We start from the raw sequence: 24,491 nt of genomic DNA, 5'->3' as shown, positions 1-24,491 counted from the left end.
ATTAGGCGCTTTCTATATAGCCCTCCATTTCATCTTCATGACCTGTGAGGATGAGTAAGGGGAATATAGGGGCTGAATAACTAACTACAAGTCTTTCAACTGGTAATTTCAAGTTAAAATTTAAATGCAAATTGTCTGACACCAAAACCCAACCTTTTCCCACTGAGATCATGGACTCCCCCACTCTAACTATGGATTCCATAAACACTCAGCCACAAGCTGTGGTTCTATGCCAACTGCCCCAACCTGTGTTTCAGTCTTCTCATTCATGATCCTTATCTTATTTATAGCAAATTAAATTGGTTTCTGCACCAAGTGATTTTTATTAATACTCTTAGGAAGTTTTGTTGTTGTTTTTTTTAATTTGTCAATTTTATATTTGAACTCTTACTGAAGGGAGCCTGCATATTTTAAAGAAAGAAGAGAATTGAAGCCACAGCCCAGCTATCCTCCCTTTCCTTGGTTGCATACTTGGGCAAATCACTTAAGTTCAGTTTTATTTAGTTCAGTTCACCTAAGTTCAGTGGGCCTCAGTTTTACTTCTCAAGCATTAAAAAAAATAATAACAATGAAAATATAGCAATTTTTAAATTATTTACAAGATTTTTGTGAGGATTCTTTGAGATACCATAAAAGAAGCTAGTGCATAAATTTAAGAATTGAGTACAATATTTACTTTTCTCCTGACTTAGACTGTAAATTTCTTAATGATAAGTACTATATCTTGCTACCTTTTGTAGAATACGTAGCACATGACCTTGCTCAAAATAGCTACACGGTGAGTATGGGTTGATTTGGGGGAATAGTAGATACTAGATCAATAACAGGTTATAAACTCCATACAGGTGGTGTTTATGTCTACTTTTTTGTTTTGTTTTGCTTTGTTTTTTACTGCTGTATCTCCAGTGTCCACCAGTGTATTAACCTGGTATACAATAAACATAAATGAATGACAATTTAAATGACATAATGGCATGGTTAATGAGTAGATTAATTTCCAGGGCCTTTCAGTAATGGACGTTAGCACAGTAAATTTCCTAGCCTGTCTCCAACTTTCCATTTTCTCGCTGTCCCTAAAAATGCTAAGACATGAATTACGCATCTTAATATTCAAGAGTTATGCTTCCATGTTAAATCACTAATTTTGAAAGGGGGGGTGCAGGAAACAATGAAGGCGTGCATCAGATTTATTTGGAGGCAGGGTTCCTTTCCTTTTCTTTCTTTATTTTTCACTATGAATACCCCATGACTCCTGGAACACTTGTATAAGATCCCCCTCCCCACCAATAATTGCCTAATGAGCCATGGAGCTCTATCTGCCAAGGATCCTTGGAGAAGAGCGTAGGGTAGAAAATCATTGGCCCAGATGACTCAGTTCCTAGGACACGAATCCAGACTGTTAAGGCACTTCTGGGACAGAAGAGGATCCAACATGAGCCTGAGAAGATGAAGTTTCACTTTGGGGAAAATCCATGAGTGGTCCTAGGAGATTTCCATCACCCAGACTCTAGGTTTACCAGACAGAAGCTACGAGGTCCTCATTTTTGTGCTAACATACTAGACCCCATGTGAAACTGCTGCTATGGAACAAAGGAGATATCCAAACCTGCTCTTCTAAATGCATGTTTCTGATGGCTGAAGGCACCAAAACTAGAAGCAGCACCTGCTGCCTTAAACTTCAGATTCTTGGCCCTGGATGCCAGGATGCTTCCAGTAATGCTGCTCCCTTGCAGCAGCGCCTAGGAATCAGATTCTCTCTGAACTTGACTTTTCTCATGTATAAAGAGGTAGGTGGTAACAGATAGATAAATCATAGACCATTATTATGTGAAGGCTCTAATATTGGCCAAGAAAAAGTGTGCACAGTTACTTTTCCCTGCACATTTACTTTATTTGGGAGTAGGGTAGGTTGGGACCAAGGGTAGAAGTACGAGGCTATTCCTCTGTCTGACTCCAGGGGGCAGCAGCCTCTTGGGTATAGAGACACCAATGAGACAAACAGGATCCAGGGGATGCTGCCCCCTGGCGTCTCAAACCCTGAGCTACAGACACAGAGCCACCAAAACGGACTTTTTAAAAAAAAGAAACATAAAAGCCCTCAGAAATCATGCCCCAACTCTAAAGGAACTATGGCTCCCAAGAGATCCTCAGAACATGCAAAACCATTGGTGTAACGATCGTATTTCTCCTAAAGGGTTTTCCTTAGATTTTCCCTGGATAGTTTTTTGGTGAGAGCAGATTTATTTTTAATAAGAGCACACACATGGCATCCTCTTTCTTGATGACAAGGACTTTTTTTATTTTTCCAAAATGTGCCTGGCAAGCCCCGGAGCCAGAGAATCAAGACTAGGAGGCCTGATGTTATACAGTGCGTTGCAAGTGACAGCCAAAGCGGGTCTGGTTTCCAGGTCCCTCTGGTTCAATAGGGATTTGTTGCATTAACGCTTGGGAGTTTCTTACCTCCTAGCAAATTTGCATCTTTACTCTACTTTTCCATTTCATTAGTGGGAAGGAAGGAAGGAAGGAAGTTAACCTAATAGCAGAGGACTCAGAGAATTCCAACAGCATTGCCAGCTTCTATTTTCTCTCTCTCTCTTTCTCTCTGGCTCTAAGCCCAGTACTAGCAGCAGAAGCCCTTGAAATTCTTGAAACTAGGAAGTTGAGGTTTCCGAAGGAATGAATATGCATGGCACACATAATCTACAATTTATTAGCCTGCTTCACTGGTCATTATTGAGATTTGATTGTAATGCTTAGTGGCGTTAACATCCCCTCCACATCTCCCTAACAACATTTATGGTCAGTAATAATATTAGTTCAGTGCTTGAGCTGTGCTCTGCAGAATGAATGTGCTGGAGCTCATCTTGCCTCATTACTTCTAACAGGGCTCCTGTAGTCATGTCACACTCCAGTGACACGCCAGACAGAATGACATCTTTTAAATATTATCTATGACATATTTCATTTGAAATGCTAGCCTTTCAATTAGTGCTACACACCAAGAAGTGACAGATTCTGGAGGAAGCACTGCTTCTCTAGATGAGCATAGTCACAGTAGGATGCATGGGCGGTACAGAGGAGACTTCTGTGAATAAGTCCATCAAAGCCTCTTTGAAGTTGTTTCCTCAGCCCAGGTGGATCTGCTGGTGCCCCATTCCGATGACCTCATATACCTCTTAGCATGCACCCATCCTCCAGCTTCCACATGCTTTGCTACTAAGCACTGCATCCTGCCACCAGGGCATAGCAGCTGCCAAAGTCTGACCCCTCCAGGAGCCCATAGCTAATGACTGCCTGGTGCAGGTGTGCAAACGCCATGCTCCTTTGCCTTAAGGCTGGACAAACTCCAAGGTGTCATGTGAGCCCCAGAGGCCCCTGCAAAAGCAAGCTGAGGTCGGGGTTTCACTTGAAATCACAACCTTGCTTGGCTTCCTCCCTTTCCCTTTCCTGCCTCCCACAATCCCTTACTGGCCTCCCCAGGGGACCCTTCCTCAATCAGTCGCTTGCCTGCAGTGCTTGGCTCAGGGTTTGCTTTGGGGAGAACAGGATCTCAGATGCATCAGGCAGGCTCTTGAATCTCCAGCTGTGTGCAAGCCTCTTAACCATTCTGCTTCTGCACTTGCTCTGTGAATCTTCCCCAAACACCCATCTCCCTTCTCACCTCCGCTCAAGGCAGGGGATTCTTTAGCAAAAGGGACCTTTTGACCAAGGCAGCCCAAAGGGAATCAACATTTTTTAATAAAAGGTGAGGTCTCACTATATCACCTAGGCTGGAGTGCAATGGCTATCTATTCACAGGCACAATCATAGCTCACTGCAGTCTCCAACTCCTGGGCTCAGGCAATCCTCCTGCCTCAGCCTCCCAAGTAGCCTGGACAAAAGGCATGAGCCACTGCACCCTCCACACATTTTTTTATGCTAACTATTGTCATTTATGTTTTTATTTCCATTTTCTCACCAACCAATTCAAGTACTTATTAGCAGATGCTTTTTATAGTTAAGGAAACTGAAGTTCAGAAAGGTTAGGAAAACTGAACAAATCCCCACACCTGGAAGATGTGAGACTTTTAACCCAGCCTTTCAATTTCATGTCCAGTGAATTTTTTACATACTTTACCACAATTGCCCTATGGGCAGCCAGGCCATGATGTTCCCAACTGAATATTAGTAATGATTAGATGAGGTCACATCATGAACATGTTTTCAACAAGAGCAACTGGTGTTCTTTACCAATGACAACCTGAGCTTCACTTGTACCTATCTGCCTCCTATATAAAATTTACCCTACTTTCTTGAGAGTATCTAATCTAGAACCAGGCCCCTGCTTCCTTAATATCCCTTAAATTCTTCCAAATCCCAAATCCTATCAGAAGCCTCCTCCCAATCCCTCTTCTGGGATTCTCCCAGGCTTCCTTTGAATTCTACTCACCTTTGCTGCAGCAAGCTCAGAAAACCAGCTTTGTTGACTTCAGATAGGTCCCTGATGGTTTCACCATCCACATTTCATCATTCATCAAGTTATTTTCCAAAATATTTTGTCCTCAGATCAACTATGTCATTGCCTAGCATCCTTGTTTATAAGATATTAGGCTCTATTTATCTCAAAATGTACATGTAAAAAAAAATTTAAAACAATTCTGCCAATTAATGCAATGCTTTTATGTTAGTCCTGTGCAATGCACAAAATCAGTCACATCATCTTCTTGTGACTTTGTTATTTTTTTTCACATTTTCCTAAGGATGTGACCATTTCTCCTGACCTCAGTTGTACTAGTTAGCATGAGTGTTGTTTTTGCTTCATTAACAAAACTTGACTACTTGTATCCTCCTTTCTTTATTCACATAAGACACGTGATGTGGCTCTGCAAAAAAATATGCAATTGCATTCATTCCTCTAACATCAAATATCTGCTGCATCAATGTCAAATTTATACCCCAAAACCCTATTCTTGCACATTTCTGGCTTCAAAATATTTTAATGCCAAGTTCTTGATGGCAATTAAACAGAATACAGATATAACAACACTGTACATAAAATAAGTGAAGAAGTAACCAAGTTTTCACAAGCACAGGAAATGCTGCTAGGTCCTAACTTTCTCTTGACCCAAAGGTAAGAAGGAAGATGCATCCTGACTTTGGTAGTATTCAACGATGAAAAATCATGCATCTTAGTATTTATGAAATATATGAATGTAGCTCCAATTGGTTTTTATTTTGAGTAGAATGTTTTTTCTTTATACTACAAATATAAAATAGAACAAACATTTTAAAGAGCATAAATAAATAAAAATGGTGTTAACCTTTCTATCAACTAAAGGAAACATGTGAAAGCCCATAGTTTTCCTTCTTTTAGGATTAAAAAATACACTTACATCTATAGAGACAAAATATTCCTAGCACCAACACCCAAGTAGTAATGTTAATAATATAGTCTCTACTGCTATTTCAGTGCATATTCAACTATGTTGCTGAAAAACAACAATATCCTCTAAATAAATGATGTAATGCAGGTATTTCATGTACATAGATAGGTGAGAAAAGGAGACAGTAGGGTTAAATGGAAGAGGACTTTCCTTGACTCTACCCCATGCCAGGAGTCAACTGCTTATAAGAGGTTGCTTACCCTCATCCCAATGCTAGTGACCTTCTCCAGGGCACCCAACACCGAGCGACCTACTCATTCCTTCTAAGAGGTCAAACCTAAATTTAAATAGTAGGAGATGTAGGTGTCCTCTCCCTGAGCTTCTTTAATGGGCTGCTTTATTCATCTTCCAGCTGCTGTATTGATTGCTAGTGGCTCGGAGTAGCCCCCTACTTTAATTGATCTTGGACAACAAAAGTCACTTCATCTGTAAGCAGGTAGGGAGGGAGGTAAGTAGGTTATTCTCCCACCCACTAGAAATAGCTAAACCAATTATTTTAGCCACTGACATTAGGTACAAATTGTCTGCTCTTAAGCTCAAGGTGGGAATTACTCTGTGGCACAATTCATGCTCTGGAGCTCTCCATGAGGTCAGACTTGAGTTAGACTCACATCCTTACCTTTCCCACTCCCCTGCCTTATCCGACTGAGCCGCATGCCCACGTTTCCCCTGAGATCTCCCCACCCTCACTCCCCACCCCAATAGACCACCAGCACAAGGACCGTCATCTCCAGCGTCAGGCTCAAAGGAAGCTAAGCCAAATGAAACCCCATCCCAAAGGTCTTCACGCTTTCATATTGAGCCTGCTCTTCTCTCCCTCTCTCTCCATATGCAGTTAGTTCTGCTCACAGAACCTAAATCAGGAAGATAAACCTGGCTTTGCCTGAGCTAAATTAACTCTGCATCTGCTTTCACCCCTGCCTTATGGAGGGAAAGGGAAGAGAAACTTCAAGCTGCACCCTCTACCCACCCACCCCAGAGTAAGGAAATTAAAATGTAGAGGTTTCTTAGCCACTGCCAAGACAGAATTTCAGAGCATATAGAGAAAGTCTTAAGGAAAAGTCCCTTTTGAAGCCCTGGACCTTCTGACATTTGTCTCTCCCTTTACTAAGCATCACCCTCAAGTGTCATTTAAGATGAAGGTTCTTTTGGGTACCATTATCTCTCCATCTATTGTTCTTTCTCTTAGGCCACCTGTGCTGTGATTGACAGATTTACCTGTGCACTACCCGATTCGCTCTACAACTCCTTCCCTCCTCACTGTGCTTCTTTTTCCTAAATTCCTTCTTTTTCCATGCTCATCCATCAAATTTTGGTTGCTTTTTCTCTGGGCAGTTCTTTTTAAAACAAAGTCCCCAAAGCATTTGAATCAAAATGTCTCTATGTTAGAGAAAAAAAATAGAGATCCTTTTGAATCAGGGACCTAGAAATTTCTTAGAAATCCTGTTTATTAGAATGTATGCTTATTTTCCCCTCCCCCAATACTTTATTTCCATCACAAAACACCTGGGGTTTTTGTTTTGTTTTGTTGTTTGCTGGTGATTTAATTAGCATTGTATCACAGTCTTCTAATAGATAGATGTTCACCTCAAATTACTATATATTTAATGCCTTAAGATTTTCACTTTAAAGTCCATTTTTTTCCTTCCACATAGTTTAGGTTGGCATGTTTGTCTTTTTCTTATATTCAATCCTTGATTTATAGTTCCCAACCTCTTTTAGGAGAGTTATATAAAATATAAATATAAAAAATAAAAGATTAAAGGAAGTAAATTCTCTGAAATCCACTGTCTTTGGAGCTGATTTTGATCCAAATAATCTTTCTTCTTCTTCTTGGTAAAAGGAATAGATTTTCAGTAAGATCTTAAAGTTCTAAATAAACAGAAAAGGGATCAATTGTTCAGTCATGATGAAATTATGACCCAGATTTGTTCGTGTAGGGGATCATAGCCTCTGCCCGGCCTCCCTGTCACGTGCCAGGGCCACTTGACTCCTCCTGCCTTCTCCCTCATCCCCAAAGTGTCAAGGGGAGATTAGCTGAGGGTTTAAATCAGGAGGAAAACTTTTTCTGTGAAAGGCCACACAATAAGAATTTTAGGCTTTGCTAGTTGTGTGGTCTCTGTCACAGCTATTCAACTCTGTGTTGTTGTGGTGCAAAAGCAGATACAGCCAATATATAAAAGATATGTTAAAAAATGGATATATTAAAAAAATTTTTTATTTCCAAAAACAGGTCATAGGCTGGATTTGGTCCATGGGTTAGAGTTTTCTGATTCCCAACTTAAAAGGTGAAAGAACTTTGATATCTGAAGATAAAAAGAAATCTTTGAGCTGCTGGATAGTTATGGATAGAGACTTTAGAGCAGGAAGACATGGAAATACAAAAAAGAAGTCTTAGAATTTACCCATTAATATAATGCTATTGTTAGTAAAGGGCATTCTCTAATTAGAGGGAAATAAGTGTACCTTTGTATATTTCCTGTTGTCTGTCGGTATTCGATGCAAGAATTTCATTCTAAAGAAAAGTTGTGATGCATTCATACTAAAGTGAGAATGGCTAATGGAGTTTCATGTATTATCTTTTCCAAAGTCATTTGTGGTTTAACAGACTAAGACTGCTTTGGGCTGAACAGAAGAAAAAAAAGTGTCAAGGGAGGCCACTATAATGAAGAATCTAGGTCAAGGAAGGCTAAGGGAACTAACATTTGTTTGGCACTTACTGGGTACCAGTTCCTGGGTGTCAATCACATTATTCTTTTATTCCTCTCAGTAACCCTGTAAGGTACAAAGTACTATTGTGTCTATTTTAAAGATGTGGAAACTGAGACAGAGTGATTGAGTAACTTAGTTAAAGACACTGAGTTGATAAATGATAGAACTGAAACTCAATCCTATTCCTCTTTTTTCCCAAAGTCTATTCCATACCCTCCAATGGTCATACCTGCTTTTGCAGGGACTCCAATAAGGGCCTGGGATCTCAATTTCCTTGCAGGATATTCTGTAAGCCATAGATCCTAGGGAAAGAAAAAAATTCCTATGAGTTTGCACACAATTTCAGGAACTTCACACAAGTTTTCATAAAATGTCAATGGCTTCACAAATCCCTCCAGCACCCATTCTCCAGAGACATATTTCTGCTGATAGAGTTTCTTTAGAAGCCTGAAATCAAGTCACATACTAGCTGGCTATGGACCTGTAGATCCAGCATGGTATTCTGGGTGGCTTTACGATACCAAATCACATTCTACCAAGTGAAGTAATATAAGAATTAAAAAACAAGCAACACATGTACTCACCATCAAATTGGTATTAACTGACTTAACTGACCAACACTTAAGTGCATATATAGTAGTAACATTCATCGGGTGTCGGGCATATTGTGGGGGAGGAGGGATGGGTATGTTCACACCTAATGGGTGCAGTGCACACTGTCTGGGGGATGGACATGCTTGAAGCTCTGACTTGGCTGGGGAAAAGGCAATATATCATCTAAACATTTGTACCCCCGTAATATGCTGAAATAAAAAAAAAGATACAAAATAATCCCTATACAGTTATGTTGGATGGAGAAAAGGAGTATGAAAGAGGATAAATCTTTTCTGAAAATTTGCTTTTTTGAATGTTTTGCATTTACTCTGCATTTCCCATATGCCAAACAGTGGGCTTCATGTTTCAGATGCATAGCCACGGGGTAGAATTATTATTATCCAGTGTATGAAGAAGGAAATTATGGTCCACTACAAAGGTAAAATAACATGCATTAAGTCACCTCCAGAAAGCCTTCCAATTCGTAGAGACCAGCAATACGAATCCTGTATGTCTGTATGTAGAGACAGACAGTTGTTCTCTACGTCCTACATAAAAACAACTGGAAACCTCTAGGATGAATATTTATACTTGAAAGTGCCTGGTATTTGTGCTGCATACATTGTCGTCATTAAAAATGTGAAGGTAAATATTTATAAACAGCTGTTAAGGAAACTAGACTTCTGGGGAGAAATTTTGCACTCAAATTGCTGCTTAGAGGTTTTCTTTTAACATGGAAATATGCAGGCAGACTCTAAATATAAACTTTCTTCCTATTGCAATTCCTGCCTTGCACAGCCCAGCTACGGCTCTTCGGGAATTCAGCACTAGGTCTCCAAGAAAATGACTGCTTTTGTAAAAAAAAGTTTAGCTGCACTGAGATACTACTTCTTACCTACTACAATGGCTAAAGCAGTAATGACTAGCAATACGAATCCTGCAATTGAAGGAGACATGGAGCACCTGGAACTCTCAAATAGTGCTGTAGGGAGTGAAAAATGGTGCAGCCCCTTTGTCAAATTGTTTAGCAGTTCCTAATAGTGTTAAACTTGTTTACCTGCCTTATGACCCATTAATTTCACTCCTAGATATTTACCTAAAGGAAACAAAATCTGATGTTCATCCAGGCAAACATATAAGAGTATTCCTTGCAGCTTTATTCATAAGAGCCATAAACCAAAAAACAACCTAAATGTCTATCGACAGATGAATGCATAAACAAATTGTGCTATAGCCATATAATGGAATGTTACTCAACAATAAAATGGAACAAACTACTGATCTATGCTGCAGATATACGCTACTACATGGATGTTCTTCAAAACCATCATTCTGAATTTAAAAAGCCAGACAAAAATGACTACCTACTATGCAGTTTCATTTCTATGACATTCTAGAAAATGCTACCTAATCTGTAATGACAGAAAGCAGATCAGTCAGGGGTTTCCTTTGATGTGCAGAAGACTGAGGCAGAGGGGGATGAGGGAATTTGTTGAAGTGGGGGACAAGTTCTGCTTCTTGATGGGTGGTAGGTTCCATGGGTGAATACACGTGCCAGAACTCATTGATTGGTATACATAAAAATCTGTGCATTTTGTTGTATGTAAATTACACTTTCATAAAATAACAGTACTGGAAGAAACACAAAACCAGTTTTTTGATGAATGCCCACGCTTGGGAGGGCTCAGCTGCTGGCCTGGCTTCCTCAGGCACAGCCTTCCCGACCTGTTCCTCAAGCATCGCAGGTTCCTCCGCTGGACCCCTCTGGCACGCGGAGAGGCTCAGGCAGGAAACAGATACCTTTGAAGACCTACTGCTCCACTTCTGCACCTCTTTGAAGGGCGCTAAAAAAAACAGGGGGGAGGGCCAATCTTTACATGCCTCCAAATTTCAAAAGGTAGCGAAGGATGGAAACAAATCTGTCCTGACTTCCCCTGTGTTTAGACCCTCGAATCCCAAACCTGAGAAATTACTGTGAAATTCTAACCAAAACACATTGTTTCATTGGCCTCAATTTCCTTTATCTCTGATCCGGTACTGGTGTGGGGCCACGTTAAGGAATTCGATCTGGGGCTGGGAGGAGGTGACAGAGGCATGCTATTCCAAGAAAGTACACACCAGACATTTTCAGTGGGAGCTCTCCCTTCTGTGACTTTTAAAGCGCCCTCCAGGTTGCTGCCACCTCCCCAGGGAAGCGTGATGGGCAGACAAGCTGGGACAGAAGAAAAGGTCAACCACTACAGCCTGGATAATGAAATGCCTCCGCCAGTTTCACTGCAGCGGCACTCCTGAGGCAGTAACCCCCCAACCCACTTAATGAATTTAGAGACACATTAGCTTGATTTACATAACAATATTTTAAAGACCACATGATTGCTTTGGAGAATTGTCTTCCATTTTTCTTTTCTTCCCCACCTCCCCCTCGCCCTCTTCTCAAACTGAACTGTGCGGAGTTACAAATATCCTCCCAGAGAGCCTCAGAGGAGGCAAACTTGGCAGGGGAGAGAACGCAGAAAAATCCATGCTTTGCAAATGCCAAGAGCTTCAACAACAATCAAACTAGCAGGCCAGTCAATCCTTAACTGCAGGACTGGGGGACTAGGGCAAGGATCTTAAAAATCATTTTTCGGGTGAAACGTGCATTCTCCTCTCCTGGAAAATAACGCCGCGTGTCCCTTTATCTCGGCCTCCCGGAGGCCCTCTAGTTTTTCGGGGAGCAGCTGCAAGCGGACAGAATGCCTCGCCGCGGTGGTTCCGCCGCGGGCTCGGCTGCCAGGAGACCGGCGCGCGCAGGGCTCCGCGGCGGCGTGGCGGGCAGCCAGGCCCCGGGAGCAGCCCCAGCCTTCCTGGGAGGAGCACCTGTTCTTCCTCTCCTTGCACGGGGAATGCGCCACCTTCCCCCGCCTCGTGCTGCTCTCTCCCGCCTGGCTCTATTTTGCCTTTCCCGGTGGCAGATGCCCACTGCCTTCCTCCCAGCACGTGCAGGCGCACCTCTCTCCCTGACCCACTCCTGCGTCCCAGGTATCAGCCAGCAGCAGGTGCTGTGACATTGTGGCATTGTGACAAACACGCAGGTCTCTGGTGACGGGAAGTGTCACACGCTGGGTCTCAGAGTCGCTGACATCTCATCCATCACGACCTTGATTGTGCTGTCGGGGTCCCTGGGCTCAACTTTGAGCTTGGAAGGGAATTTATCACAAGCTGAACATCCTTATTTCCAACGTGGGCATGGCCGTCTTGTTTCGAATGGCACAATCCAGCCGGATCACACTCGCACGCTCCAATTGGCCAGCCTTTTCTCTTGTCGATATTGCAATTAGGAACGCATCAGGCACCAGAAGTCGCTGGGGGATTTTTCTCTCCTCCATCCTCTCACCATTTGCTCCAACTGAAGGGCACCTTTTGTTGTCCCTCGGAGTGCGGTGTTTGAGGGAAGGCTGTGACTGTCAGCCTATGACGATTGAAGAGGGAAGGACGCTGGTGATGATGAACTATCTTGCCCGCATGGCAGGAGGCTGTTCATCAACTAGTATTGATTAAGCCAGGAGTCTCTGACCAGCCACGTGTGAGACTCTACCGGAACACACAGGGAAGATAAAAATGAGTGCTGCCCAGAAATGATCGTTACGCAGGAAAGCTTCAAAATCTAGTTGGGGAGATAGTTTTGCAAATGTTTATGCTGCAAAATATTAACCAAACTTCTTTGCCTGTTAATAAAGACATTCTAGAGCCTGACCCCACGGTGGACAGGTCTTCACTTGCCCTCCCAGGGGGGTTCCCTCCCTTTCCCAGAGTATCCTCTGTGTTCTCTTCCTTTACACTTGGCCTCATGGCCTTGTCCTGAGCACCCCTCACATATATGTCTGAATTGGATCAGCAAACCTTTTTATACAAGGCCAAATAGTAAATAATTTAAGTTTTGTGGACTAAGAGTCAAAATTGAGCAACCCTCCTTGCTGGAATGTTAGTAGCCTTTTTTGTTGTTGTTGTTGTTACATTTTATGTTGAAGAATGGAAAAACCATTCTTAGTTCATGGACCACACAGAAATAGGTGGTGGTGGGATTTGGCCCAAGGGAGGCCATACTTCGCCATCCTCTGATCTAAATCCTATCTTTGAAGACTCAGCTCAAACTCCAGTTGCCGTGTGAAATGTATTTGACACTCTCCATCCAAAATTCTCCTCCCTCTTAGGAGTGTCTAATTTATACAATTTGTCTAGCAGGTATTCTTATATTTATTCATGCATCGATCAAGCAGTATGGTACAAGGAGGAAGATTACAAATTTGAAAATCAAACAGCATGATGTTCAAATCCTGATTTCTTAACTGATATAACAGCTGAGTGGCATTGTGAAAACCATGTAAATTCTCTGAGTCTTAGTTTTCTTATCTGTTCAGTTGGTACCATGTCATATGAGTAACGTACACAGAACATTTTTAAAAGAAAATACATCAAAATGTTTATATCTGTGTGGTAGGTGGTATTCTTTTTCATTTCCTTACCTAGATTTTCTAAAATATATATCCCTTTTGTAGTACAAATATGCTATTTATCTAATCCACAGGCTTATTTGTATTAAATAAAATGGCATGCCTGAAATGTTGTAAAGGCTCAGTAAATATTATCTTTTATCTCTTTGTGAATACTTTCTATATCCTCATCAGGATTATATACGTCTTATGATCGAAACTAAATTGCTTTTTTCTTGAGGACAAAGATACCACCTTATGCATTCAGTCCTCCACAAAAGCTGGTATTTGGCAGGTGGTTAGAATTATTTGCTTATTAATTTAAATGATACTCAAAGCCTTTTCATACTAAAACTTTTCAAAAAGAGTTTTCTCTATTCATTTCTCTATTGCTCTATTGGCCGGTACTACTCCTCAATCTCATTCAATCTGTCTTCTCTCCCCATCACTCAATCATCTTCTATGTCTCTAAATCCAGTGAACATAACTCAGGGCTCATTTTATTTGACTTTTCATCAGCATTGGATTCAAACACTCTCCCTTTTTCTGACACCTGATCCCCTTGAATTCCACGATATGGGGGTTTCCTAGGCTTCCTCCTAATTCTCTTCTCTCTCCATTCCTCTCATTTGCAGGACCATCCTCCTTGGGAGATGGGTAACCCCATCAGCATTTCTGGATACATAACACTTGCCATTATCTCCCTATGCATTTGCATGATGAAGGTTAGAAGTCCCAAGGTAATCCATTTAATACTTTAACTTAGAAATACTAGTTAATTGTTGGATCTTCAGGTAACCCAGAGAGATATTTGGTAGCCAAATTCTATTAACCATCTTTTCCAATGTACAACTTTGAGAACAGCTAATGTGTCTGAATTAACTAATTACTGAAACCCAAGCATGTGGCATCATGCCTGACAAATGCACACTCAATTAATATTCATGCAATGAATAAATGGATGGGTGCATTGGAAAGGATGGTTGGGACTTCCAACCTTTATCTTCCATTCACACAGTGTCCAAGGGCTTTTTTCCAGACTATTTGGATTTTGCATTGTCAGCCCCTTTAGGTGTAAGATGCAGAGACCATCCAGGTGAGTCCAAGTAATGAAAATTGATTATAACAATACCATGGAAATAAAGAAAATACATATTTTAAGGACTATTCCCCAAACCAGGTTACAAAAGAACTGGGCCTTGTGGTAGCCAGAAATAAAGGGCTATTTGGGATTGAATCACTTCATGCTCCCCTACTAATGTGAGGCAAGTGCTGTCTGCGATCTGATGCTCTGAATCCAACTACTTCTTTGCCAATTGATTTTTCCCACCATGTATCTCAACTGACATTCTTATGAGACAGAATCTGATCATCCCGGGTGGTGATCATTTGGCCTGTTCAGACAGCCATCACTCAGCCTATAAACGGCTGGCTACTGCGTCAGTTATCTATAAGCCACAGAGAGTGAGGTGAGGAGCATAGACATAAAACTGGCCTCTCGTGCCCTAAAAACAGCCCTGAACCACTTCCCTCGGCGGGTACTTCTGGGATCCCACCCAGATCTTTTCTGGAAAGCCAGAAAGGCAAACTCCCAGCTGCTTTTGGTGTGGGCTGCTGGGTCCACATCTGCACCCTTCTCCCAAGGATTGCCCTTAGCTATTTATTAGAACTGACTTCCTTTGCCCAATGGAAGGGTTTATATGACAACATAGGGAGCCTAATTCTGAGTATGAAAAACTAGTGTCTCAAAAAAAAAAAAAAAATGAGAAGACAAGCCACAGATGGGGAGAAAATATTTTCAAATGACATATCTTGTAAAGGACCATTATTCAAAATACACAAAGAATTCTTAAAACTCAATAATAAAAAAATGAACTACCCAATGAAAAAAAATGGACAAAAGATCTGAACAGACATCTCACCAAAGAAGATCTACTGATGTCATCTATGCATACAAAAAGATGTTCAACATCATACATCATTACAGATTGCAAATTAAAGTAATACCCACCTATTAGAATGGCAAAAATCCAAACCCTAACATCATATACTGGTAAGGGTGTAGTACAGTAGTAGCTCTCATTTATTGTTGATGGGAGTGCAAAATGTCACAGCCACTTTGGAAGACAATTGGGCAGTTTCTTACAAAACTAAACATAGTCTTAACGTATGATCCAGCAATATGCTTCATGGTATTTACACAAATGAGTTGAAAATTACATGTACACAAAAACCTGCATGTGGATGTTCATAGCAAATTTATTCCAAATTTCTAACACTTGAAAGCAACCAAGATATCCTTCAGTAAGTGAATGGATAAATAACTATGGTTCATTCAGATAAGGAATATTATTTAGCACTAAAAAGAAATGAGTTATCAAGCCATGAAAAGACATGGAGGAACCTTCAATGCATATCACTAAGTGAAAAAGTCAATCTGAAAAGGCTACACACACTGTATTATTCTAATCACAGGACATTCTGGAAAAGGTAAAAACTGTGGAAATCACAAAAAAAAGGGGAGAATGAATAGGCTGAGCACAGAGGATTTTTAGGGCAGAGAAAATATTCTATCTGATATTATCATGGTAGATACATGCCATTACGCATTTGTCAAAACGTGAACCCTGATGTGAACTATGAACTTGGGGTGATAATGATGTCTCAATGCAGGTGATCATTGAAACAAACATAGCACCCTAGTGCAGAATGTTAATAGCGGGGAGGGTTGTGAATGTGTATATACAGAGGTTTATATGGGAAATCTCCGTACTTTATGCTCACTTTTACTGTGAATCTAAAATTTCTCTGAAAATTAAAGTCTATTAAAAAACAAACAAACAAAAAACCCCCTCTACTGTCGCTCATTCCCTGAGTGCTGAGGTGAGGCTGAGGTGGAACCCATATCTTTTGTTTATCTGCTTGCCCTGCCCTCTCCCTTCTCTTGAGATCATTCCCTCAATAAATCACATGGGCTAAAATTTCCATCTCAGGCTCTGCTTCTCAGGAATCAAGCTAAGACGGAGCTGCAAGCATGGCATGCATTATTGGCTGACCTGCTCAGACCTTTTCTTTTACTTGAAGGAGTGGAACATGGCAGAGTAATTTTGATGCAAGAGGAAGAAGGTTAACAGAAGTCAGGAATATAGAAAAAAAAATTGGAAAAATAAGAAAGCAATAGAAAAAAATGGGCCTGGAGAGAGTTGAAAAGAAATCTCATTGGCATGACCACCTCTGCACCTAGGGAGATGGAAATACGCCAAGGACAAATGTCGCCTACTTTAAAGATTTGTCTGGGTGCCAGCTTCTAATACTTTAGAAAGGAAACAAAATGCTCTTAATTCCTTTCACTCACTGAATTAGTTTCCTGTGGCTGCTGTAACAAATTAGCAGAGACAGGGGTTCTTAAAACAACAGATATTTATTCTCTTACAATTCTGGAGGCTAGAAGTCCAAAATCAAAGTGTTGGAAGAGCCACCTCCCACTGGAGGCCCGAGGGGAGAATCTCTCCTTGTCTTTTCCAGCTTCCGTGGCTGTTGGCAAGCCTTGGCTTCCTTGGCTTGCGGCCACGTCCCTCCAGTCCCTGCCTCCATCTCCACATGACAGTCTCCTCTGTGTCCATCTTCTCCTCTATGTGTCTCTTACAAGGACACTTCTCAATGGATTTTAGGTTTCACGCAGATAATCCAGGTTGATGTCATCTCAAGATCTTTAATTACATCTACATTACATTCCCAGCTTATCTGGGAATTTGTTTATAATTTGTAGTATTCCAGGTATCTAGATTTGCATGGCAGATGTTGAAAAACTAGAAAACCTGAAATAGAATAATGATGCTTTGTAACAGTCCATAGATGTTCTAAGTCCTAGTGTCCCCCATTTAAGTATGGAGAAAATTATTACAAATACCATGTTGATCACTCACTTATTTTGTGAGATCAATAATGTACAGTATTCAAACTAAATTAGGGAACGTACAATCTGACCTGGATTTTATCAGGTAGGCACACCAAACTATCCACCTCTTTTACCTCAATATGTAGGTACAGAGAAAGAGGAGTTTTTAGTAAGAACAAATACAATGTGACATTGTAAGTCATACATCTAATTACTTCTTCCAAATAAGATCACATTCATAAATTCCAGGGATTAGGAAGGAGACATATCTTTTGGGGGCCACTATTCAGCCCACTGCACTTGCCAAATTCTCTTTTATTCCTTAATTTTATATAATAATATTTCTTTATGCTTACATACTGATTTATGGTCTGCAGAGTTCTTTTAAATAAATAAATGAGGCTGGGCGCGGTGGCTCACACCTGTAATCCTAGCTCTCTGGGAGGCCGAGGCGGGCGGATCGTTTGAGCTCAGGAGTTCGAAACCAACCTGAGCAAGAGTGAGACGTAGTCTCTACTATAAATAGAAAGAAATTAATTGGCCAACTAATATATATAGAAAAAATTAGCCGGGCATGGTGGCGCATGCCTGTAGTCCCAGCTGCTTGAGAGGCTGAGGCAGAAGGATTGCTTGAGCCCAGGAGATTGAGGTTGCTGTGAGCTAGGCTGATGCCACGGCACTCACTGTAGCCTGGGCAACAAAGTGAGACTCTGTCTCTAAATAAATAAATAAATAAATACCATAGTAAATAAACATAAAAATATCCACTGTCTCATATCTTGTTTCCTATGTCCCAGGAATATCCTGTGAGATGTTATTATTCCTATTGCACAGTTGGAAAAACTGAAGCTGGAGGGAGCTTTAACTTTTTTACCCTTGGTATTTCCAACTTGGTATCTTCACCGTGCTTCTTTTTATAGTGAGATCTAGAATTAGAAGTAGCTCCAGCATGAAGAAACTCATTTTTGATCCCTGGGTTACTGTTCTGCATATAAAGCAAATAGCAATATTCACAGGAATACGGTAGATTAAGAATAATTTGGGGTGGCAAGCCAGGGCCCTCTTTTGTATTGTAGGGTGACATGGTGGAAGGAGCAGGAGCTTGAAGTCTTGCAGAGGTAGCTGGGACCTTCACCCTGTTCTCTCACCAGTTTCCTGAGTTTGAGAAAGGAATTTTACAAAATTTTTCCTAGGCTGATTCCTAACCCATTCAAGGATGTTTCCACGTTGCTTTATGTGGCTGTTCAAGGGGTAATTGAATTAAAAATAAAATCAAGTTCACTGGGCCCAGTGCATATTAATACCCATAATTGTGCATTTTCAGACCTCAAGCAAGAAGATGCCTGGAATAGCTTCACATCTCTCCATCTATTAATCTTTGTCAAAGATATCCCATCTCTTCCTCCATCTGATTCTCTCCTCTACCGCACAGCTGGGAGAGAAATCTCAGATATCAGGAGCATTATAAATATTCCCATCTCATCTCAACTGATACTTCCTACTTTTATGTAAGTCCTTTTCTCCAATTACCCATAAAACACCCGTTTCTAAAGCACCATGAGCGAACATCTACTTATAATGAATTAAAGAGCAGAGACTATTTTCTTTCCTGCCACCCCTCACTATCACCAGCAAATGGTCAAAATTTAATGTATGAATCTTCTAAACAAAAGAGATGACACGTGCACTATTTCAAAGAAAAAGAAAATCACTCAGCCAATCAGCGGCTATCCTCTTCAGCCCCACTTCTCCAAGCGTGGAGCCCAGACCAGCAGCATTAGCATCACCTGGGGGCTAGGGCGGTGTGCACGTGCTTGGTGGCACCCAGATGTGCTCAGTCAGAATCTTTGCAGTGGGGCCCAGGAGTCTGCCCTTGGCAAGATCTCTAGGTAATTGATAAACACTAAAGTTTTAGAAGTACTCTGCTACAGTAGTGGTTCTCACATCTTAGTGTGCATCAAACTCACCTGGACACTTGTTAAAACAGATTGCTAGGCTCCACCCGCAGAGTTTGCAATTCCTGGGTTTGGAGCAGGGCCAGAGGGTCTGCATTTCTCACAGGCTTCCAGGTGCTACTGATAATGCTGGTTCAAGAACCACACTTAGAGAACTGTAGTACTAACACAGAGGTAAATGTATTGGTTTATTTTTTTTTTCTCTTTGGATATGAAGACTTAAATAGGAAGTACTAGCCAGAAAAGGAAAAAAGAAAAAAATTTCATGATCTAGAAAATTACTTTTATACCTGACTTTTCCATTACATGTAGGTTCCTGTGTGCTACCTTAATATCTGTTACATCAGCTCATCCATTCTCTACTGATAGGAAGTCACCTGTCTATTTATGTCTCCCTCAAAATATCTCTCAGATATCCTCATGAGGCTGATTATGTCTCCAAACTAGTCCTTTCTGCCTCAAATCTATTCTATTTCTCTCTATTTTCTTCAGGGTATTATCGGACACACCTTTCCCAAGCCATATCTCCCTTAAGCCACATTTTGGTTTCATCTCTCCACATTTGTAGAATCTTCAAGGACTCTTTAGTTTCTACCATATCGAATCTAAACTCTTCCACCTGGGTTTCAAAACCCCTGTGATCTATTTTCTCTTTAGAGCCATTCTGCTAACTCACTTACTCATTCTCAGCTCTGCTCAGATTGGTCCTCTTTCTGTGCCATACACCTATAAATCCATTTTTAATCCTGGCTACTGTCTTCACTTGGAATACTCTTCCTTCCCCATCTAAAACCAGCACATCCTTCAAGTCCCAAATAAAGTGTCATCTCCAACCCAGGTTCACACACCAGCCACCCCTTTTCTCTGTCCACAGCACATGTTGCTAGTCAGTGAAGCAAATCTTTAACCTGAGATACCAGATAGCACCTGTGGGTCCTACTTAACACAAAACTGTAGGCCATTACTATCAATCAAAGTGGCCACAGAAGATGAAACCTTTGTCCTCTCAGGATTCTATCCCTTTCTGGCCCTTGTTATTCAAACTATCCCAGCACCCACTATCTAGTTAGTATCCATCTATTTGTTGTTACTCACTAAATTGGAAGCTCACCTAGAAAAGTAATAAGCCTTAAAATACTTCTGTACCACTCCAGAATCTCACATGGTCCTGAGTATAAAGTAAGACCTAAAGAATACCAGTGTGTTTTCTAACAAAACAGAAGATATTATAGCAGATATGCAGTGATGCTTACAATTGATCTGGCCAACTTCATGCTATGGAGAGCCAAGTTTGCCTAGTTCCTCATCTACCTCCTGGAAGAATAACACTGGAAATATTTGCTTAATAAATTCCTTAAGTTTCCAAAGAATAAAATGGAGCTCTTCCTCATCTCTTCAGTAGGGAGGCAAGCACAGGGACATGAAATTTACTATCAGTTGGAAAGCAAATAGATACTAAAGAAGGCAGAAAAAAACCAACCATTGTGTCCAAGAGTGAAAAATACAAGAAATACAGTTTGTAACGGTGGCACCATATAAACATTGAGCCTTATCTTGGTGTAAATTAACATTTTCAGAAGCTATTTTTTTTAATCTTAAATATCATCTTGACCTGAACTCTGTTTTTTTCTTGACATACAAAATACTAAGGGAGATGTGAGGGAGACACAGAGGCTATGATTAAATCTACTCCTCACTACCATTATCATCTCACAGTTCATGAGATCTAATTTAAACATCTTATTTATAGAGTAATGTTCTTAAGAGGTTTCTGGGTATATTTAAATGGGGATAGTTAATTGGGACTCTTGCAGCAGAAGCCAGCTTCAGTCTCATCTTTCTAGGTGGAGGCTCTTTTCTGCTCCTGAAAAATTATGTAATTTTCTCTTCTTCAGTCTAATCTTCATGTTCATTGTTACTGTTCTGAATAGTGTGACCTAAGGCTATATGAGATTAATAATGTTTTTAGATTTAATATTATTACTAATATTTTCAATCTTCACATCATGAATCTGGTATTTTTCCTACAGTACTTCCCACTGTTTACAACATAAAAAATAACTAAAGTCTAATGCAAGGAACAACTTTAAAAGAGTATGATGTAGAAATTGAAAAGAAAAAAATGAAAACTATATGCTATGTTTTAAATATGTATTTATTAAATGAGCTAAGGAAATAAGCACAAACTATCTTCCAATTCCACAAAAAGTTGCTCTATCCACCTACACACGTTCCCACATAATAAACACCTTAGGTAACAAGTACAGTGGGGTTATTTATGGCTTCCTGAAATGATCTGATGCCCAATATGTAGGGTCACATGCAAAGTTAGATTAATTTATGCACTAACTCTTCTTGTTTTTCCAAAATCAACCTGTCTTAAGTTGAGTTTTCCAGAAGCAGATCCTGAGACAAGAATAAGTTGTTAATGAGGGATGTGGTCCAGCAGAAACTGGGAAGAAAAGGGAGAACAGTACAGGGAAGGGGAAGAGAATGGACAGGGTGTGATTTCATGTGAGGTCTCAACCTCTGCCTGAAATGACATGTAAGAGTTTATCCCTCCTTGACACAAAGGAGCTGAGCCTTCACACTCACCAGTCACTGGCTACTGGTAACTCTTAAGGAGCACAACTTCCCAGAAACTTCTGACTTTCAGGATGTCTGGGCAAAACATTTCCAGTAGCTCAAAAGAAGATTTATAAAGAAGGGTGCAGATGTCAGGTTTTGGTACTGATCAGCTTGCCCATCAGGTCAATTATAAGAGTCTCTTGATTTCTCTCCCAAGAATGGGATTTTGGGAAAGAGCCTCCAACCATACTCTTTCCAGCTCATCAGAACTTCTATACAGGAAGTAGTGTGAGCTACTGCACAAGTGCTATTTGCCCATACTCCCAACTATAGGGACACTCTTACTTTTTCTTTGTCAAGTTTACTTTCCCTGCAACCATGTATTAAGTTTGATACTACTGCATAATAAACTACCTCAAAATGTGTTAAAACAACAACCATTTTTTTTAAACACAAAGTCTCTCGGTTGGCAAGTTGGGCTGGGCTCAGCTCGGTGGTTGTTCTGGTCTTGGCTGGGTTCCCTTATGTATCTGAAGTCAGCTGCAGGTCAGATAAGAGATTCTGCTGATTCTGAATTTTATCTCATCTCTGGAGCCTCAAGTAGGACAAGTGGAATGATTCATGTCTCCCCCACGTGGAATGTGTTCTCATCCTTCAACAGGCTACCTTGAGCTTATTCATATGACAGTGACAAGGACACCAATAGAACAAATAGTATTGTGCAAGGCCTCTTGAGGTCTCTGCTCGTTACTAGCTCACCATCACTTCTGCCACATTTTGTTGGTCTAAGCAAGTCACACAGCCAGGCCAGATACAAAAGGTGAAAACTAAATGCAGAGTCATAATGCAAAGGGCCTGGATACAAATGGAAACAATTATAGATACTTTTTTGTAGCATACCACAGCCTTTCAATGCACCACCCTCCTACTCACAGAAACATCAAATTAATTTCCAGATGGGCCTAAACTTCCCAACACAGAACCAAGTGGAGGTTTTCTTCCTCTTTTCTGCTGACAACCAAAGATGCTAACTACTCCTCCTCCAGTGCAAAGTCTTCTCTGTCCTTGTGGGGTGTGGAGTTGGGAGGGAGAGTTAAGTTCATTTCCCCTTTTCCCTAGCAGCAAGGACAAGGCAGAAATGCCTCTTAGTCAATTATTACTCTAGATACATTTTATAATGCTTATTTTCTATTCATGTCATGTGGGGGAGGGGAGAGGGGAAGTGTCATACATATTGTTGCAATGATTAAGAATCACAAAAGGGAGTAAAAAACACAATTTTATTTTCAGCCACTGGGCATATTTAGCTCTTCTGCCAAGAGATCATCCCCAGTAGCTCTCACTTGTGAATTGGCTAATGATAAATGTTCTTTGTGCACTCTCATATGCAAGAGTCCATTTTAAATAATCTGTAACTGAAGGCTGTCCATAGAGTGTGAACCCGAGGAAAGATCTGTACAAGCTTCAAATGATCCCCAGAGAACTTGTTCACGAAGTATAAAAGACATTCTCTATTACATCAGTTATAAGGTACTCATTTCTCATATTTTGACATCTCTGAAATTGGGTGCATCTTAACATTGATGGTCTTTTAAAATTATTCAGCAGCATTTTCTTAATGTCTTATAAAATAGTGGTGAATCTTGCAAACACTATATAGTCTTAGATTCAATGGAGAATGATAACCAGAAATAATAGCTGCTTCCTCATGTAAAACACTGGCCTGTAAAACACACATGAAATTACTGCAAGGGTAACAAGTGAATCTTTTGACATGAGCATTCGTAATTGAACAGTTAGTTGTCACTTCTTAAGTGGTGAGCAAATTAAACTCCAGGTTTAGCCAAGTTGAGTGTATGCATGTTGTGGGATGACTGAGTTAGCAAGGCTCAGAGGAATCCTTCAGAGTCAGCCCTTAAAATACAATAGAGTTAAAAAAAATTCTGCCTTCCTTAATTATAAGCTTAAATTTTAAAATAGTTGTACAGTATAAAAGAGTATTACTGAGTTACCATCAGAAAGTAGCCTTAGATGTATAAATCACGGCAACTCTCTTGGCTTGTAATCTAGGAAAAGAGAATTGTGTAGGCGTCAACTGAGATCTGGCATTTCCAATCTCACCTTCTGAGTTCATGCCTCACCTACTCTGTTTGAAAATATTTCTTCTCATTACCACAACTGATGACCAGTCTATGGCCCACCCAAATGTGCTCTCTTATTTAGATAAAAAAATGTATATGTTATAGGCTTAAGGATATTTTTAAATGTTTTTCTTCTGCTGTTTTCCACATCTTGCCAATTTTCCCTAGTACATATGTATTATCTTGATAATCTGAAATTTTTTTTTAAATGAAGGAAAAAACTATCTGCAGAAGAGCAAAATAGATCAGCACAAACACAAGAAGTGAACAAGATGATAATAAAAGCTAACTCAGTTGTTGCACTTACTCTATGCCAGGCTATAGACCAGTAGAATTCGCACACCTTTATGTGGTCAGTACTGTTATCACCTCCATATGACCGGTGAGGAAACCGTGAACCGTGACTCAGAAGGATTACATAGCTGGCCTAGGAGCTGGTCCTCACGGGTCTGTGAGTGAAGGAGCAGGATTTGAGGATGGGCAATCAGGCTCGAGTCCACACTACCCACACTTTGATGAACAAACAGGACATGAGTATGAATAAGCAGGTCAGATCCTCAAAAGATTGTTCTATTTGTCTAGTTTATTTGCATGTCTGTGAATGAAGAATTTTATCTCTCCCAAACTCACTTTCTTATTTATAGTATAGGAATACTGGCATTCATAACTGGCCTCTTCAGAGAATCAAATGAAATCACAGATGTAACTTGTAAACTATCAGGAGATGT

Source organism: Microcebus murinus, chromosome 16 (genome assembly GCF_040939455.1).
Source record: "Microcebus murinus isolate Inina chromosome 16, M.murinus_Inina_mat1.0, whole genome shotgun sequence".
Classification (NCBI taxonomy): domain Eukaryota; kingdom Metazoa; phylum Chordata; class Mammalia; order Primates; family Cheirogaleidae; genus Microcebus; species Microcebus murinus.
The sequence above is the reverse complement of the archived record's forward strand: the minus strand, read 5'-3'. Positions refer to the sequence as shown.